Source organism: Odocoileus virginianus, chromosome 23 (assembly GCF_023699985.2).
Source record: "Odocoileus virginianus isolate 20LAN1187 ecotype Illinois chromosome 23, Ovbor_1.2, whole genome shotgun sequence".
Classification (NCBI taxonomy): Eukaryota; Metazoa; Chordata; class Mammalia; order Artiodactyla; family Cervidae; genus Odocoileus; species Odocoileus virginianus.
In genome coordinates, this window is record NC_069696.1 from 24,472,863 (window position 1) to 24,488,779 (window position 15,917).

At 38.1% G+C, this 15,917-nt stretch overlaps 1 protein-coding gene across 24 annotated transcripts in view; it reads left to right on the top strand.

Moving 5' to 3' along the window:
* PLEKHA5 (pleckstrin homology domain containing A5) overlaps nt 1-15,917 on the top strand; it is a 251,395-nt gene that overhangs the window by 129,518 nt on the left and 105,960 nt on the right. Inside the window, exon 1 of one of the 24 annotated variants that reach the window (XM_070453701.1) lies at nt 567-686. The exons of the other annotated variants lie outside the window; for them this stretch is intronic. The gene's annotated coding sequence lies outside the window, so the exon portion shown is untranslated. Of the gene's footprint in view, nt 1-566; nt 687-15,917 lie in introns of those variants that run through there. 24 annotated transcript variants of the gene reach the window in all.

Sequence of the window (15,917 nt, forward strand, 5' to 3'; positions counted from 1 at the left end):
CGGACACAACTGAGCAACTAATACTACTACTATAGTTCCTTTACAATGTTGTGTGGTTTCTGTTGTACACCAGAGTGAATCAGCCACACACACACATATATATATATATATTCCCTTGGGTCTTAGATTCTCTTCCCATTTAGGTCTCTACAATTTTAGCTTTCTTTGTACCTTTTATTGGCTGAATTTTTTGAAATATGGCTCAACTCTGGAAACAACAGCAACCCCCAAAAAATGTTTTGAAAGGAATCACTTGAATAGGTTTGCTTATAGTTTTAACAGAAAACATCTATTGAGAGCTAAGGGTATTTAAAAATCCTCACAACACTCTTCACAAGCCGTTGGCAGCCACGTGTGCTGGTATTTTACCCTGTGCTGTGTGCCAACTTGACGGGAACTGAAATCATACTCGACTCCTCTGGCTGGAAGGCGTACGGAATCACAACAAACTGTTCCAGAGAAGCTGCCTCAGTCTGCGGCTGCAGTGACATGTTGGGCCGTGACGTCAGTCCGGTGGCAGACTGGCAGAGTGGCAGGCGGCCCCCCGGCCACAGTGCACTTCCTGAGGGCTTGGTCCCCGGGGCGCTCGTTTGGGAGCCGCTCAAGACAAAGCAGCAGAGTCAGAGTCTGCTTCTCCTTCCAGTATCCCCTCTGCCTGTAGTTGAATGTCATCTTGACGGAGGCTGGTGAGTAATGCTTGTTACTTTAATGTGTAATAATAAATAGCTGATGGCTAAATGAGCAGTAGTTCTTTTCTCAGTTAATGAGCCTGTGGTAAGTAAGCCTTAGAGCCCCAGTGCCAGGATTTACGTATTGTAGATATTTCTATAACTGAAATATTGTATTCTTAGAGAAATGTAAATACACTGTGAGGTTTTTTCAAATGACTTGAGCATTTGAAGATGTAATCTTCCTTTTGGTCTGTCCTTAACTTGAAGCTACATAAAAGCACAGTGGTTGCAAATTGCTTGAAAACCTAAAGATTTTCATTTATTTGTTTTTTTTTTTAACTTATTCAGAGGAGAAACTTGATTTTTTGTTTCTCACTTCACAAGAAAGAAATGAATAATTCTCAGAAGTTCCTTTGGAGATGTTAACAGTACTCGTTACATAATACTTTTATTAAAAAGTATATTACTAGTCTGAATTAATTAACAATTGGCTGAAGCAGCTCTTTAATTAATTATTTGGGGTTATGTCAGCAATGTGATTCAAAATAGGAATCTCATTTATGAGCCTAAAATTTAAGAGCAGTAAGTTACTAGTGCCTTTGATTATAAAGAATGGCAACATGCCTTTTAAAGATTGATTTCTTTTTGCAATATTAATTCATGTCTTTGAATTACACTATAGAAATTGAGTTAGTTTTGAAATCATTAGTTTCAGAAGGTTGGGTGAAAGTGTGTGTGTGTGTCTGAGTAACTATATTTTGCTTTACTCCCCCTCCCTTTTGAGTGAAGGAGTGACATTATTTTTATTTCATACTGTTTATATAGAATAAACTGAAGCCTTTAAAATCTTAGGCTTTATCATTTCTGGCATAATTCTTCTCTTGCAAGTTCGATGGCAGCCTTGTTATTTCAAGGTTTTTTGGAGAATTTTCAAACAGTTTTCTGTTAAAGAACAGTCACTTTTTACTTTGTATGTCTAGTTGAGGAAAACACAATATAGAAATTCTTTATAGATAATGTTGAATATTTTCACATCAGTTTTTTGAAGCAAATAAAGAATGAGACTCTTTGCACTTTTTTTTTTTTACATGAATAGGATAGTTATTGAGAGGAAATGATCAAACTCAGTTTTTTATATGCGGATATACAAAAATATCAATAACTGCCTTATTATGACTCCTAATACATTATACTTCTATATTTTTAGAAACAGAGAGATATAGAAGTGGGGTTTCAGCTTCATTTTGTTTGACTTGACAGGCTTAATTCAAGATCCAGTTTTTTCCATAAGTTGTAGAATTTTCAAATTCTGCCCCAGTCTAGAAGCTTTAAGTATATAGAGAACTCATTAATATTTTTATTGCTTTTAAAATTTATCTCAAATCTACTTAAACTATTTTAACATGGTTTTAAAATAGCTTATATTCTAATCAGTAAGTTACTGTAGTAACGATAAATTGAAACATATTGGGTATGCATTCTTAACAATGATGTTTTTGAGGCATTATGACCTCAGAGGTCACTGGCCTAAATGCCACTAGAGTTCAAGTGAAGAGAAGCTACTTTAACTTTTTTGTATGAACAGGAAATTAAATCTGACAAAAGAAGGGAGGATGAGCAGAGCTTGGGGTGGGGGTCAGGGGGATAACCTGAAATTGACATAAAAGCCTGACTTAACTCTAAAGCACTGGGAATAAAGTGCTTGTCTGTTCATGAATACAGTGTTCTTTGAGGAAGTCATTCCAAACAATACTGAAGCCTGGTGGTAAAATATGATTGTGGTATTCTTCACATTTGAGATTTGGCTTGGTCAACTCAGATGGAACAGTATTCTGAAGCCCATTATAGTCTTGAACTATATTTTTGTTTCATAGTGGTGGAGAGTACAAAACTTCATGCATAATAGATGTTTAATGAAGGTTTGAGCATGAATAAATGATTACACAAGTTAAATGAATGAGGGGAATATCTTGAGCCTTGCCTTAGAGTTTTCATCTTTACTGTGATGATGAAAACCTACTAGTTATCCTAACCATCTAGTAGCGTGCCGTGGCTTCACACTGTTAGAAGGAAGCACATCCTGAGTAGCACTCGGCCGTCACAGTGGCCTGCCAACGGCCATCGGAGTTCACTGCCAGCGCTGCTCCTGTGTCTGGGTCTCTGCTGCAGGAAGTGGGCCCTGCCTGCTATTCTGGGTCAGATCTTTGTCCAACTTCTGCCTCATCTGTAAGTGAGAAATTTCTCAGTACTTAGGGATAATGATTTGCTGACAAAAACAGAGCCTTAATTAAAGTGCTGTGTGCATCACATAAGTGCATTACTCTTTGGACCTTTTCAGAGTTTAAAAAGATGCATTCCTTTGACACTGAAGTGACAGAGAACCTAACAGTGGAATAAATATACTGCTTCAAAATTACATAATAGAAATTTTATATATAAATGTGTGTGTGTGTGCTCAGTCATGTCTGACTCTTCACCACCCTATGGACTGTAGCCCACCAGAATCCTCTGTCTGTGCAGTTCTCCAGGCAAGAATAGTGGAGTGGGTTGGCATTTCCTTCTCCAGGGGATCTTCCCTCCCCAGGGGTTGAACTCACATCTCTTGCGTCTCCTTCATTGGCAGACAGATTCTTTACCACTGCGCCACTTGGAAATCATATATAAATATATTGTCGCTCAAAGCCTGGATTTTCAGTCACATTTCTGTGCCCCCTCCCTTCCATCTGTGCTAAACTCTGGTCACATCTGAATATTCTTGCTGATCCCATGGAGGCTCAATTCAAGTGGCATACACTTCTGGGCCACCATCTCGGCTCTTCCCCTTTCTAACTAAGCAAGATCAGCCCCGAATCAGGCTCATTTTTGGTTAATTACTCCTCCTATTTGTTTGTAAGAATATCGTTAAGGCCAAGCGTCACCAGTGCCTGTCTCATACTGAGTGAGTGAAAATATTTAAGTTACACAGAAAATACAACCATTTTTGAAGGCATACCATTTCTTAAAATGTCTTTGTGGCATAGGGGTATCATTTGACTTACCAGTAGCTTCCTTTTTATTCTTGAATGCAGTAAGAAAATAATGAATGAAGAATAGTCAAATTCAATAATTACTAATTTTTTTCCTAATTTGAAAAACTTCGCCTGATTCTGTTGGGAAGAATGTTTCACCTATAATAATTGGATGTCTTTTGCAACCTATTTAGAACTAGGTTAGCTTTTTAAAGTAGTGTATAACCACCCAAAAAAACAAAGGACATGGTGCTTAAATTCTGCTTTTTCTAATTTGTTGTTCGCTTCCTTCCCAGGGGTATAGTAATCCTCCATTTAATACATGTTACAATAAAACATTACTAATTAGCATTCATTAGGGAGCAATAGAGTTGTCTGAATTAGGGAAATTTTAGGGGTGTGTGTGTGTGTGTGTGTGTGTGTGTGTGTGTGTTATGCCACAATACTGCTCTTTAATGCTAAAAGTATTTCTGACTGCTGACACGTTCCTAAGTTGGAATTCTGCTTAGTTTTATTTTAAAACTCCATTAGACTTTTGTAATTAATAGTTTTTTTAAATAAATGACTACTTTTTCAAATAAACATTCTTTGAAATTGCTGGAGTATATACCCTGTGATCATTTTTACTCTTTGACTTTTTACATAGATCATTCAACAGTGAACTTTAATTTTGATCAACTTATCAGGTTCCTCATTCATTAAATTATAGCTGTACTTCACATTAAACATAGGGCAGAGAGCCAACAACTTTTTAAAGCAAGGATGTGACATAATTTGACTTCTCTTCAGGAAACCTCACTCTGCTAGCACATTCATGTTTATTATGTATTTCTTTAAATTGGGATATAATTGCTTTACAATATTGTGGGTGTTCCTGCTGTAGAACAAAGTCGATCAGCTATGTGTATACATATATACCCTCCCTCTTGAACCTTCACCCCCCACTAACCCCTCTAGGTCATGACAGAGCACCACGCTGAGCTCTATGTGCTAGAGAGCAGCTTCCCACCAGCTATCTGCTTTACATACAGGAGTGAAATAGATATGGGCTTCCCTGGTAACTCAGCTGGTAAAGAATCTGCCTGCGATGCAGGAGACCCTGGTTCGATTCCTGGATCAGAAGATTTCCTGGAGAAGAGAAAGCCTGCCCACTCCAGTATTTTGGGCTCCCCTGGTGGCTCAGGCTGTAAAGAACCTGCCTGCAATGCAGGAGACCTGGGTTGGATCCCTGGGTTGGGAAGAGCCCCTAGAGGGAGGGCATAGCAACCCACTGCAGTATCCTTGCCTGGAGTATCCCTACGGACAGTGGAGCCTGGCGGTCCTCAGTCCATGGGGTCACAAAGAATCAGACACGACCGAGCAGCTAAGCACAGCACATATATGTCAATCCTCCTCTCCCAGTTTGTCCCGCCCTCCCCTTCCACCCACCTTGTGTCCACATGTCATATTCAAGTTCAGCTATTTACTATTTAGTGAGGGCTTTATTAGGTAACGTATGGTGGTGCTTAGGTACTTGATCCTTTCAAAAGCCTTCTGGAATAAGGTTTGTTGTTGTTTTGGTTTCAGTTGCTTGTTTAATAGAAGGAAGTTGAGGTTCAGTGGAGGATGCTCTAAATGGGGGATATCCTGATTATAATGAGATGAATTCGGATGTTGTTAAGGGCCTTGGGAGACTTAAGAGCCTAGACTAAGGCAGTGATGGAGATGCCATTAGCGAGCTTCTTACGTAGGGTAATTTCTGGATAGCGACCAGAAATGTCACTTGATTCTTGAGTGCATGACAGAAAATGACTCTGGTGGATTAGCTTGTACATTCTAAGAGCCATTTTTCTGTTTTAATCATAAAGTGTCATTTAATCTTCCTATTTAAAAGCTTCTTAAGAATCACTCAGATGACTTCCAAGTGAGACAATTATCTAAATTATTTTAAGCATTTTTATTTATAATGTGATTTATTAAGTGGTCTAAAATGTACCTGTCCCATAAAACTCAGAATGGATAACAGTTACTAGCATGCTGGGTTCATTTTGTTCATAACTAGCATGGTGTTAATTGAATTCTCTAATTCTAAAATTATTTAAAGTCTATTGTCAAATTTATTTTGTAGATTCTAAATTAGTATGTTGGTTTTATTTAGGAAGTTTTTTTTTAGAAGATGATGTAGAAATTATCTGTAAATGCAAAAACTAAAACAAATGAATTTGTATGTGAATCTCATATTTTGAATTTTTTTCCTTTATTTTGTTCTAGCCTATAATAATGCTTTCAGCTTTGTACTTGCAGCGCTACATCATACTCCTATTTTCCCAGTGGGAAAAGCAAAGTTTTCAATTCCTGTTGGGTGCTTTTGTAAAAATCCTATTGTTTACTATTGATGTTATTTGTGCTAAAATTCTTTGGGACCTATAATCAGGGAAATGTGAGGTTACATTTACATTGTGATAATGTTGTCTGAGCAACTGAGAATGGAGAATGATTGCAAAGCCGTAGAGAATAAGAAGATGGAAAAGAAACACTGGGTTTAAAATTCCATTGGAATCAGTAAAGGTTTCATTACTGTGCTTCAGATGGGTATAGCCTTGGGGTGATGCTAGGCAGTGAGACATGAGAAGGCGAAGGAGGGTGCGTGTCCACGGTGTGTGCAAGGAAAGGGTAGTGTTGTGATGTGATGTGTTGTGTTGTGTTTTAGTTACCATTGAGCAGAAACCTGGGAGAAGATGTGAAGCAGAACTGAGAAGTCTCACTGGCCATGATGAGTCAAGAAGGGGCAGCTGTTGAAAGCAGGGAAAAGGAGACTGAAAAAGACAGAACTGGAGCTTTGGGGACCAGGTCTCCATGTGGCTGCTGACACATGGAGAACAAAAGTGAGGCTGTGAGCCTCAGTTTATTCACATGTAGAGTGAAGACTGTAATGCTTACCTCGGAGGGGCTGTGTAAGGATTGTTGGTCAAGTTTCCAGTGCAGCAGGCTCAGATGGAGAGTGTGAGCTGCGCTCAGTGATGTCACACGGTGGTTGCTATTTAGGTGCTGATTTTTATATTTCTTGTTGGGAGTGTGGATCAGAGAGGGTGCATCCTTTGTTCTGTACCCCCTCCCCACTCCAAGCCCCCAAGAAATCTGAGATGCTCCTTTTCCTGAATGATAGGAGGAGGAAGGAGAGGATATAAAGGGTTAAGGCTGGAAGGAAAATTTGGAGATGTGGGTAAATGAATCACTGAGGTTTTAGCAGGACGTCTGGAAGCAGTTAGTTCGAAGTTAAAGGCAAATGGCATTTAGAACTAAATGTGGGGAAAGGAAATGTATACTTTACATGTTTCGCAAAAGAAAAAAAATTGCAATCTTTTAGATTGCTAACTCGGTGGTTATTCACATAACTGAGGCTCAAAAATTCCATTTCTATCAAGAAAAGGCATGGCACTTTCAGTGTTTTCTTTTGTTCTTAAAACACTGCCTTTAATTGCAGGCATAATTTTCCATGCCAGCATATTTTCAGTTTAAAAATAAATTGCAGAAACAGTCATTGTGGTAGTCAGATTTCAGCATAGCATTTTTTTCCTTTTTATTTAAAGGAAAATAAATCCAAATAGTTATCTACATAAGACATTAATCAACTTTACATGTAACAGTGTTTTAAAAATTACTCTGGACCACCATAGACCCAATTGATTTAATAACTAATAAATAAAAATCATATTTAATAACTAAAGTCACTGCTTCAGACATGGTTTTTAAATCTCATTTGAGACTGAGTCTCAGAGTGACACATATAGCATCATAATTTCTATTGGCAAAGGCACTTCAGTTTTTTTTTTTTAACTGAAGTATAGTTGACTTACAATGTTGTTAATATCTACTATACAGCCAAGTGATTCATTTATATCCAGTTATACATTCTTTTCCATTATGGGTTATCACAAGATATTAAATATAGTTCCCTGTGTTCTACAGTAGGACCTTGTTGTTTATCCATCCTATATATGATAGTTTGCAAAGCTCTTCAATTTTAAAACAAGTTGAAAAGTATAATTGTCTGATAGTATAATGAAACCAAGGCCACATTGAGAATGTACATTGAGTATTCTTTTTGGTTGGAGTGGAAGGATATTGAAGAGTTGTCCATGCATATCTGAGCTGTTTGCTGTTTGGTTTGGTACCTAAATTTGAGAAATACAATCACTTCCATAGTCCGTACATCTCTCTGCCTTGCTCCAGCCTAACATCATTGTGGGTATGAGGCACGTTTTAAGGTCTCAGCCCTTGTAAAAGTCCAAGTCATGATGCTGGCTTCTTGACAGGGTTGCAGAAAGAACTGCCAAACCACTATGATATCCTATTTTTCTTAGACTAAATTAAATCCTTCTTTCTCTCCCATAAGGGAAATACATGATGCTGAGCGAATCACACAAATGGGGGTTTGCAGCTGAATTTAATAAGAGACAACCAAAATCTCTTCTGTGGGATAGAGTTTTCTAAAATATATACTTTGTTCATAGTTGATAGATTTTCAACCTTCTTACCACTGGTACACGTATAAAACACTACCTAGTAAACTCCTCTCTGTCCGACATGTCACTCAGACAAATTACTGGCTATTCAGTTCAGTTCAGTCGCTCAGTCATGTCCGACTCTTTGCAACCCCATGGACTGCAGCACGCCAGGCCTCCTTGTCCATCACCAACTCATGGAGTTTACTCCAGCTCACGTCCATTGAGTCAGTGATGCCATCCAACCATCTCATGCTCTGTTGTCCCGTTCTCTTCCTGCCCTCAATCTTTCGTTATTGATGTTAGCAATTTCAATATTTATTTCCTAAGTTGAAAAAAAGAATGGGTTTTGTAGTAAAGCAATCATTGGAGTCACTCATGAAGCCAAAGTATTAAAAAAAAAAATCACTAAAACAAATATTCCCGTGGGGAGAATTGCAATACTAAGAAGTAGCCAGTACATAGTTATTAATGGCCAAAACGTTAAAAAAAAAAAAAAATCTTTTCCTAACACCAAAGAAAACAGCAACAAAAGCAAAATAAGCAAGTGGGATTAACTGCATAATAAAGGGAACCATCAATAAAATGAAAAGGCAGTCTACCCAGTGGGAGAAAATATTAGCAAGTCATGTGTCTGATAAGGAGTAATATCTAAAATGTATAAAGAACTCGTACCACTCAGTGGCAAAAAAAAACCAAAAAAAACACAAAAAAACATTGAGTTAAAAATATCGGCAGAGGGTCTGAAGAGATGTTTTTCCAAAGAAGACATACAGATGACCAACACGTACATGAACATGTGCTCAACAGGGAAATGCAAGTCAAACCTGTTAGAAGCACTATCATCACTTGTTTTAAGAGGTGAGTGTTGGTTAGGATGTGGAGAAAAGAGAACCCTCAGTGCATATTAGTGGGAATGTAAGTTGGTGCAGCCACTGTGGGAAACAGTATGGAGGTTCCTCAAAAAGTTAAAAATAGAATCACCGATGTCCATCTAACAGGTCCTTCTGGGTATTTATCCAAAGGAAACAAAAACACTAATTCAAAAAGCTGTCTGCACTGCCACCCACCCCAGATCATTGCAGCATAGTTTATAATAGCCAAGAGAGGGAAATAACTGAGGTGTCCATCAGTGAATGAATGGATAAAGAAAATATAGTTTGTATGTACGTACATATACATATGCACACAGTGGAATATTCCCGTTTGAAACAACATGGATGGACCATGAGGGCATTTATGCTAAGTGAAACAAGTCCAAGAAAGGCAAATACTATGTGATCTCATTTGTATGCATGTGTGGGTGCTAAGTGCTTCAGTCGTGTCAGACTCTGCAACCCTATGGACTGTAGCCTGCCAGCCTCCTCTGTCCATAAGATTCTTCAACACACTAGAGTGGGTTGACCTTTCCCCTTCCAGGGGATCGTCCCAACCCAAGGATCAAACCCACATCTCTTGCTTTGGCAGGCAGATTCTTTACCACTGAGCCACTTGGGAAGCCCTTTTGACACATATATCTGGCCAATGAGAGTCTAGACAAGGATGGCCAGGGAGTTCTTGAGAAACCTCTTGAAAAGGAATAGTGTATGCGGAGACTTTCCTTTCACTTATAGACTCTGTGGTCTGCATGTGATGTTTGGGACCACTGCAGCCAGTTTGGGACTGGTCAGATGCCCAGCTCAACAGGATAGACCAGTCAGTATTGCCATATTATACAATCATGAATAATCATATCTCCTTGGAATCTTAAATGTTCTTATTTTTAAATCTAAAATAGCTTCTTTCCATATTTGGTTTAAAGAATATACACCGTGTACTGTACTGATTCATTTTAATTTTTCAATCTAGTACTCTCAGTGCTATATTAATTTTTGCAAAAATCAGACAGATCCTAATGTTTTAAAGGACTTAATGTGAGGGTATTTCACCTGTTTATAAATACCTGATGCAAAATTTACATTTACACTCAACAAAGGTTGCAAAGTTGTAGCCTTAATGTTGGATTATAGGAGTTTTAAAATCAAATTACCTATGACTGATTCATGTTGATATATGGCAGAAACCAAGACAACATTGTAAAGCAACTAGCCTTTGAGTAAAAATAAATAAATAAACTTTCTAAAAAACTGAATTTCATTTTTCAGTTCATAGCTGTGCTAAACATTTCATGTTTTGTCTTGTATATCTTGAAATAATCACTCCATTAAGAATGAAAGTTCTTTCAGTGTTACTGCCTTTCATCATTATACTCAAAAATTTAAACACCGTGTTAGCAGACATCTTTCTTCCTCTTTCTAAACCCATAATTTTATTGGGGTTTATATTTGAAATGGACATTTCAGGCATCTGTTTAGTGTATGGGGGATTGTTTCCTTGGGGATATCCTTGATTGACGTCCTCCCTCATTAGTGTCCTGCTGAGAACAGACCAGCAGGGTAGACTGAACCAAAAAATGGCTTTCTCTAGCAAGCCTGGAAATGGACATAAACACCAGCATCCCCAGTCTTCAGAGTGCTGCCATACAGCCTAAATTACTCTTCGTATAACAGCACCTGCCACTTAGAGTTGATTCTAACCCATTAAATTGTTTCCATAAATGGGTTATAGGAACCATTGTAGTTTATCAGCTTTCCCTTTTGATGTAAAGCTCAGAATGGCTTTACAATAACCTTCATGAGGCCTTGTTTGGTTCACAAATACAATCTGAAAAGGAATAAGGCAGAATAATGAATTTCTACTCCATCTCCAGTAGATTTGTCATTTAATTTGTTTTTTGTATAATTTGATGGAAATATGCCATTTTATACACACATGGATTTATTCATCTAAAGATCTTTTAAAATCCAATTATCATTGAGTGAAATAGTTCCATAGGGGTTGGAATTAAGCAGATCTTTCATGTAAATTCTAGTAAATGATTAAATGTCTAGTAATAAAGAGTGAAGAGGGCATAATGCCGAAGAACAAGCAATTTGTGTTGCTGTTTCTCAATTTGTTGATATCTTTTCTAAAAGTGCCACAGATTTGATCCTTTACATGGGTCTTTGATAGAGCGTGATCCTCAGAATGAGCTCCTGGATATGACCTATTTCATTCAGTCATAAACTCTCCAGAATAGCAGAGTCCATTTTTTTAAAGTTTTGTTTGTCATTATTTAAAAACCTTCTCGAATACTGCCTTAAAAACATAGCTACTGTCTCCTTGGAGCTTTTGTATTAGAATGACTTTTCTCCTCTATTTTCTGTTTTTGGAAATATTAGGAATATCGTGACCAGAAACATGAGCGCCACGAGAGATCACACCTTTATTCTTTGACAGTAAATACTGACTAGTGGGGATAACATGAGTTTTTGACATTTTTCGGGTTGCATGTTCATTTGAACTGTTTCAGTTTAAATAGGTTATTGAACCTAACAAGTTGTCTGATGACACCAACATATGCTCAATTCCTGTAGTTCATAACAAAAATAAATGTCTTCAAGGGCTTGTCTGTTCCTGGCCATGTTTATACTCTTTACTCATTTAATCTTCATAAACATCCCCACTAGAAAGTAGGTTCCACAAGGGCAGTGATTTTTACGTTTTGTTCATGGCCATCCCCAGGTACCGAGGACAGTTCTGAACAAATAGACAAACAACATGTGACATAGCTGCTGTTCCCTAGCTGTGAGGCAGCTGAGACATGGACAGGTACAGTGAACCCACAGAAGTAATACACCTGGCTTATGTGGTAGAGTTTATTGTTAGAGAGCAACGATGGTCTTCACTTAGGGTTTAATTAACCTCAGCACTGTTTTTTTAAAAATATTTATTTATGTATTAAATGCCTTGGGTCTTAGTTGTAGCACATGGCACCTTCATTGCATCAGGTAGGATCCTTCCTTGTGGTGCACGGACTCTGTAGTTGTGGTTTGTGGGCTGAGTAGTTGCAGTGCTTGGGCTTAGTTGCTCTGCGGTATGTTCAGTCCCAGTTCCCCAGCCGGGGATCGAACCCATGTCCCCCTGCTGGTGTTGGAAAGTGCAGAGGTGTGGGTTGACAGCGGCTCACTGCAGGGACCAGGGCACTGGCAGCGGCAATCCTGGAAGGTGCCTGCCCCCTGGTGCAAGCCCTCCTGGAAGTCACCCAGCCTCAGCATATTGATATTTGGGGCTGGATACTTGTTTCCCTGTGAAAAATTCTCCTGCAAGTTCTAAGGTGTTGAGCAGCATCCTGGCCTCTACTCACTACATACGAGCCCTAGTTGTAACGTTCAAAAAGTGCTACCAGACAGTGGATGTATACAACAAGGTCTACCGTATAGCACAGGGAACTATATTCAAGGTCCAGGATAAACCTAATGGAAAAGAATATTAAAAAGAATAATTTAAAATTAATTATTTTAATTAATTATTTTAATTAATTAAATTAAATTTCAATGTTATTAAAAAGAGAATATATAATGCATAACTGAGTCACTTTGCCATATAGCAGAAATGAACACATCATTGTAAATCAACTATACTTCAATAACATATATGTAAAACCAGACACCTTACCACACATTTCCCAATGTCCCTTGGGAGATAAAAATTATTCCCAGGGCTTCCCAGGTGGTGCTAGTGGTAAAGAACCCCACTGCCAATGGAGGAGGCTTAGGAGACAAGGGTTTGACCCCTGGGTCCGGAAGATCCCCTGGAGGAAGACATGGCACCTCACTCCAGTATTCTTGCCTGGAGAATCCCGTGGTCAGAGGAGCCTGGCAGGCTACAGTCCATCTGGTCACAAAGAGTCAGACAGAGCTGAAGCAGTTTAGCGCAGTTGAAAAACCATTAGTCTGAGCTTACACATTAAACCATCTCAGACAGAAGTCTGGAAGTAAGAATTAGATGGAGGTGAATACCTGCACTTATATTTAGAAAAGTTTAGCTCTACTGTTATGCCACAATAAGTCAGAGACAAAATGGGGACTAGTTTGTTCTGTGAGTATAAGGATGTTTTATATCAAGACCTGAATTTTATCCCTTCTTTATAAGCATTCCTCTAGAAACAACAGATCTATATAAAATCATATCTTTTCAATTTTTCCTTTTCAGTCATGAAGAGCATAAAATCTCAGGCAAGGATTTAAAAAATAATGCCTTGTCTAGTAAAACTTCAGATGCGTTTTTAGTAGCACAGAGGTATGTTAATTCGTAATTTAGTAACACAGCACACGTCTTCCTAAAAATCATCTCCCTCTGCAAACTCGGACAGTGAAAGTGTGGGGCTTTTGTGGAAAATGGGTTTAGGAGCATAGTCCTCAAAAACCTCGTTAGTGACACATAAAATTAAAAATAGGAGGACATCCCTGGTGGTCTGGTGGTTAAGACTCCATACTCCTAATGCATGAGGCCTGGGTTCCATCCCTGGTTGGGGAACTAGATCCCATAGGCTTCAACTAACAATCTGCAGCCTAATTAATTAAACAAATAAAGATAGGAGCCTAGTGAAAGACATAACATAGTTTCACACATGTTAAATGCTTAGGGAAAAAAAAAGTACTACAAATACACTTTGCGTTGAAAAAGACCTGCAGTTTGCTTGTGGAAATGGACATTGGAGAGGTTTCAGCTTGTGAATTATTGGGAAGTGTTGAAAGTAGAGAGATGTGAAATTAGACAGTCATATCACTGCCTGTGGATGGGTGTGTTTCATAAAACAGACAATGAACTGAAGTAGCTGCTGGACATTTGAGGGTGGCAGGTGTGCCATTCGTGTGTGCCTCGATGTCAACATCACCAGGTGCAGTTTCTGCACTCACCTAGGCTTTCTTATGGATGTGCTCATGCATACACAAATGCAGAATTTATGTGATGTTTCAGCTTTTCTGTAATGCATGAATTGCATCAGAACATCCTTGTACATAAATGTTATAGAAAAACTGATGCTCCTTTGATCTGGATTTTGAGAACCTTCAAAGGAGGAGGGGGGAAAAAAAACTTGGACTACGAAAAGGATGGTGATTGTAGGATGAAAAGATATACTTCTTAAATAACACTACAGACAGACCTGTAGAACTGAAGAAAGGCTGGAATTTTGTCTTCCCTGCCCTCTTGTGGTCCTGAGCAGTCCCTCTTCCTTTGTGCCAAGGATGATGGTCATGACTTGATACATGGGCAGCCACCTCCCAGGGTGCCCAGTTGCTATGTGTATTAAAGAACTTGTATATTACGCACCAAAAGAATTCTACACATTAACAGTGATGGCTTTTTGCTTATTTTTTTTAAAGATTCATTTGGGTTATGTTTACATTGCTTTCATTTGTTGGCTCAGTATATTTTTAACTGATTTTTAGTTTCTGTGGATGATTTAGAAATTAGTTTTTGAAATATAAAAATAAAATTTTAAGTATATAAGAATACATTTGCACAAACAAGAGCAGTAAGAATTGACAATCCTACCAGGTTGTGGAAAATTACCACATGTAAACAGTTAAGACTGGAATTTTGTTTGGTTGATATTTTGGTTTTTCATACTCTCAATTATTTTAATTGATATTTTAACAAAATCATTAGAAAACATTACTCTGATTTTAATTTGATAAGTATGTTGTTTTATGGGAGATGACATTTTATAACTAAACTAATTGCCTATAAAATCTCAATCTTATGAATTTTAATTTTATAGAAACCTAGTAATCTTGAGAGACTATAATTAAGTCAGAACAAATAAACATTTGAGAGGACTTCTTTGTTTATGTTACAGTTAGGCCTAAGTAGTAGGAAAGATTCTTTCTTTTGTTAAAGAATAGCAAAGGCTTGCAAATTAGAGTGCCCTTGTAAATAAATGATTTTTTAAGTCAACTTAATATAACGTTAAATAAAACACAGTGGATACTTTGAAAAAGTAAAAGAAGAACATAGATATATTCATTTTCGTGATTGATTTTAGTCAGTGATCTTTTAACTAAGGGGCTTCCCAGGTGGCTCAGTGATAAAGAATCCGCCTGCCAATGTAGGAGACATGGGTTTGATCCCTGGGTTGGGAAGATCCCCTGGAGAAGGAAATGGCAGCCCACTCAGTATTCTTGCCTGGGAAATCCCATGGACCAAGGAACCAGGCAGGCTACAGTCCATGAGGTCACAGAATCAAACACGACTGAGCTTGCATGCATGCACTTTTAACTAAGATAGAATGCTAAGATTTTCATTTATTTATTGAGTTTTACTTAAAGAAACTGTGCTCCTGAAAGTACTTGGACAGTATAACTGTATTCAGTTTAATTGAAATAGCATCCACTTTCGGAGAAGAGAGTGTTTATGCTCCTTTATGATTGGTCTTTATTTTAGTGTCTCCTTTGCCCTGTGTCCTTGTCTGTGTGTGTTACTCAGTCGTGTCTGACTCTTTTGCACTCAAGAATACTGGAGTTTTGAAGGGACTGGGTTGCCAGTCCCTTCTCCAGAGGATCTTCCCCAGCCAGGTATTTAAACCCAGGTCTCCCAGATTGCAGGCATGTTCTTTACGGTCTGAGTCACCAAGGAAGCCCATGTCCTTGTCTAATGGATACTCAAATCTATTGTCTGGAGGTCAGAGTAATAACCTCTTAGTCCAGTAACCATTGTAGGGCTCTGTGGTTATAATTTACAGTTTCTGGAATATTAGGGTTAGAATCTGCTTTATTCCCTCTAGACAAGATGACATAGTACTGGAAAATAATGCAATACGATAGGAAATACTTGTTTTATTTTTGTAATATTGGTTTTTAGAAAAAGAATTTGTATATTTCTCTCCTACC